The sequence below is a fragment of the Hibiscus syriacus genome, unplaced genomic scaffold (assembly GCF_006381635.1).
Source record: "Hibiscus syriacus cultivar Baekdansim isolate YM2019G1 unplaced genomic scaffold, ASM638163v2 tig00111210_pilon, whole genome shotgun sequence".
Lineage (NCBI taxonomy): Eukaryota > Viridiplantae > Streptophyta > Magnoliopsida > Malvales > Malvaceae > Hibiscus > Hibiscus syriacus.
Window position 1 is genome coordinate 2,492,130 of NW_024063021.1, and position 4,155 is coordinate 2,496,284.

Consider the following 4,155-nt stretch of genomic DNA (forward strand, 5'->3'; position numbering starts at 1 on the left):
ATACTTGGAATCAAGCAGCTTGATGGAGAGTCACTCTACGACTACTGGGAGCGGTTTAAGAAGTTATGTTCTAGTTGCCCACAACATAGGTTAACTGAACAAACACTCATTCAATACTTTTATGAAGGATTATCTCCCCTGGAAATGAAGATGATCGATGCAACCAGCGGTGGAGCCTTGGTGAATATGACTCCTACTGAGGCTAGAGACTTAATATCGATGATGGCCGCAAATTCCCAACAATTTTGCACAAACAGTGAACCTTCTCGAAGGGTTCATGAGATAAGTATCTTCCTTGGAAAATAAAATAGATAAGTTAACTGAAGTCGTAAAATCTCTTGTTTCAGGAAAAATAGGGCAAAACCGAGTATGTGGAATATGTGATTTGCCTGATCATCTGACAAACGGTTGTCTACTGATTCAAGATGACACAACAGCTCAAGTCAATGCAGTCGGGAATTTCTCGGGACCTCCCCAAAGAGCTTATAATCCATACGGCAATACATACAACCCAGGATGGAGGGATCATCCGAATTTCAGTTATGCTCAGAACCCAAGACCAAATCAAAGCTATCAATCGAGACCACCTCCACCACAACAATAGCCACAGAAGATATCACTAGAATTGATTGTCGAGAGGTTAGCACTTTCCCAGGAAAAATTTCAGAATCGCACCGAAGCCCACTTACAAGAGTTAGACAAGCAGATGAGCCAACTAGCTAAAATTGTAAGCCATATAGAATCACAAGGTAAACTCCAGTCTCAAACTGAAGTAAACCCGAGGGAGAACGTTAGCTCCATCACTCTTCAGAGTGGTATAGTAGTGGCGCCACCTATTCCATCAGACCAAGCAGTCCAAAAAGAGAAGAAGATTGTTGACACAAGATCCCAGAAAGTGAATGATGAAGAACAAATGGATGATCCGACACCATCTCCCTATGACGTGCTACCACCTTTTCCATCAAGGTTAGTAAAAAAGGATAAAAAAGCCGAGGAAAATGAAATATTAGACATAATTCAAAAGGTGAAATTTAACATACCTCTCCTTGAGGTTATCAGGAAAGTTCCAAGGTATTGCTGGTTTTTGAAGGATCTCTGAACGACTAAAAGAAAACTTACCGGTGTCGAGAAAGTGGATTTAGGTGCGAACGTCTCAGTAGTTTTCCACCGACCGCTTCCACCGAAGTATAAAGACCAAGGTATATTTTCAATACCTTGTAAAATTGGTGAGATTAAAATCAAGCGAGCTATGTGTGATCTAGGTGCCTCTATCAATGTAATGCCTTTCTCCGTCTATAATTTAATTTCCACTAAGTCTTTGAAGGAGACGAGAGTTACACTTCAGCTAGCCGACAAATCAATTATTTATCCTGAAGGACTCATAGAAAATGTTCTAGTAGAGGTAGAAAACTTAATTTTTCCTGCTGATTTTTATGTGATTGATATGGAAAATGATCGTAGCAACATTGGTTCTGAAATCCTCCTCGGTCGTCCCTTTCTAAGCACGAAAAATGCAAAAATTAACGTACAAAGCGATATTCTTACTATAGAATTCGACGGTGAGATCATAAAGTTTGATGTTTATAAAGCAATGAGATATCCGGATAACGTGCATAGTATTAATTTTGTTGGCATAATTAAACCTGTTGATGATAAATCTAACTTTGTTGATTATTTATGCAAGGAATCGGAAGATAAAAAAGACGACATAAGGGAGTTGAAAAATATTTCATTTGTTGATTCAATTTGATCTTAACTCCTTAAACACTAAAGATTCACTTTCCCTTTTGCAGGCACCAAAACTTATGTCGAAACCATCGAGGAATCATTTGAAAAAATTAATTTTTGGTAAAAAAGATGTTTTGACGGACATTCTTAATTTGAAAAAAAACTGAAGAAATCTTTATGAGAATTTTCGAATTTCTCATAAAGAATTTCTTAGTTGGAAAAAGCGAATGAAGTGGAAGTGTCTGTCACGAAACCTGTAGTCTGAATCAGGTCGTCGAGCTAACGGCGTTAAACAAAAGCGCTTAATGGGAGGCAACCCATTGTTTTCAATTCTGTTATATTTTTATTTTTATCTTTACTTTTTGTTTCATTTTATTTTTATTCAATCAAGCATGTTTAATTTAATTTTTATTTTTATTTTTGCAGGAACCGAATAATTTTATTCAAACTTAAACGACGAAGAATTGTAGAAATTTCAGTCGAATAGTGCTATTTTCAGAACCCTAGGAATAGTAGTAAAAAAACGCAGAACAGTGGAACAAGGAAAACCCCGTGCGCACCGTTTCATTAAACGGTGCACGTTAGCACAACCCTTTGAAGGTTAACGCATGTTAGAAAAACACATATGAAAAATGCTTTCCCCTTTTTGTTATCTTTCTGCCACCCACCATTCCCCAATTCTCTCTTCCCTTTCAATTTCCTTTTACCATGGACCCCACCATCCTTATCTCTATCACCTTTTAATTTTTAAACTCCCCTTTATCCACACAAAAAAACAAAAACCCCATTTACTTCCAATTCAAACACCCCACGGTAGAAACCAAACTTAAACCCATCAACTCGTTAGCCATCCCCAAACAAACGCAAAACCATCGTCCCTTCTTCTCCTCACCGCCGACGACATCACTGAACCCCTACGCCTTTGCTAACGAGTTTCCACTCCACCCGCTCCTTTCTACTCCACGACGGTGCACACGCAAAATCGACATGAAATTCTGGGAGTACTCTAATTTTTCTCTTACACATTAATTTTTTCGTTTTGAGGCAAAACACTTTAAGTGAGGGGGAGTAGAGTGTAGGATTGAATTTCCCTTTGATTATCTTTATGTTTCGATGCTAGTATGTGTTGGTTGGATTTGTCGGAAATTTCATTGATTGTCTTTGTCTTGTTGAATATTGTTTGGATTGCTATGTTTGTTTGGGAACACATGATTATTTAAGTTAGGATGTTCTTGATAGCGAATAGCATGAATTGTGATAAGTTGGTGTTTTTGTGATATTCCATGACTTCGTTGGTTGAAATATGATTAGCTCAATGCATGAAACAATTTGGTGAAATTTGAGCCTTAACGAGCATATCATTTTCGCTCTCATTTTGTTGGATTGAGTGTGTCGAATTTGGCATTGGTATTATAGAACATGCATGTTAAATACTGTCAAGATTACACATGAACATGATGCTTAAAGATGATTTGGGCACCTTAGGATTAACCATTTCGTTTCCCGACTAAAAAGCCTACCTATGCATTTTTCCCTTAGCTAACCACTTTTGAGCCTATTCCCGTTTCTTTGTTTTCACCATATTCATAAACCCGAGCCTTTTTATTTTATCCCTCTTTTCTACCTTTTTCAGGGCAAGTGAATAATTTTGTATTCTCCATCGGAAAAAAATGTTGAATGAAAAAAAAATAGCAGTTCGAAAAAAGGCTGTTCGAAAGTAAAAGATAGAAAAAAAGACATGAAAGAAAAAAACTGGAAAACAAAAAAACAAAAGTGTGAAAAAGAAAAAAATGCATTTCAACAAGAATTTTGTTGTTTGATATGTCGCCTTTTTATCTTATTGTGCTTAATGTTTTGATGGAGTTGAAATTATTATTTGTTAGTTCTTTGCCTTGAATTTTTAGCCTTTTCCCCACCTTTACCTAAGCCCCGTTACAACCAATAAAAGACCCTTTGATTTATGCATTTTGTTCTTATTAGTAGTGGAGATTTTATTTACTTGCAGGCTTATGGTAATACCGTGTCAATTTTGACATTGAGAGTTTCTTTACCCCAAACACATCGAGTGATTTGAGTGAATCCCGGTAAGGTGTTGAGTTATGAGCATTGAGATTAATGAATGAATGGATATTACAATTGCACTTGACTTGCTCCAATTGGTGATGTTCAATTGATTGATTTCTTGACTTGAATAGTTATTGTGGTCTCTACCTTGCTTACTTGAATGTGAAACTTGACAAAAGAACGTTTAATGAAGTATTTGACTGATTTGGTTAATCATACTTGAGGACAAGCATGAGATAAGTGAGGGGGAATTTGATGAGTGTTCAGAATAGTTAATCTTGGCTCGTTATTTCTTTGATTTTGTGGAGTTATTGTTGTTGATTTGGTTGTGTTATGCCTATTTTCGTGCATGTCCTTACTTTC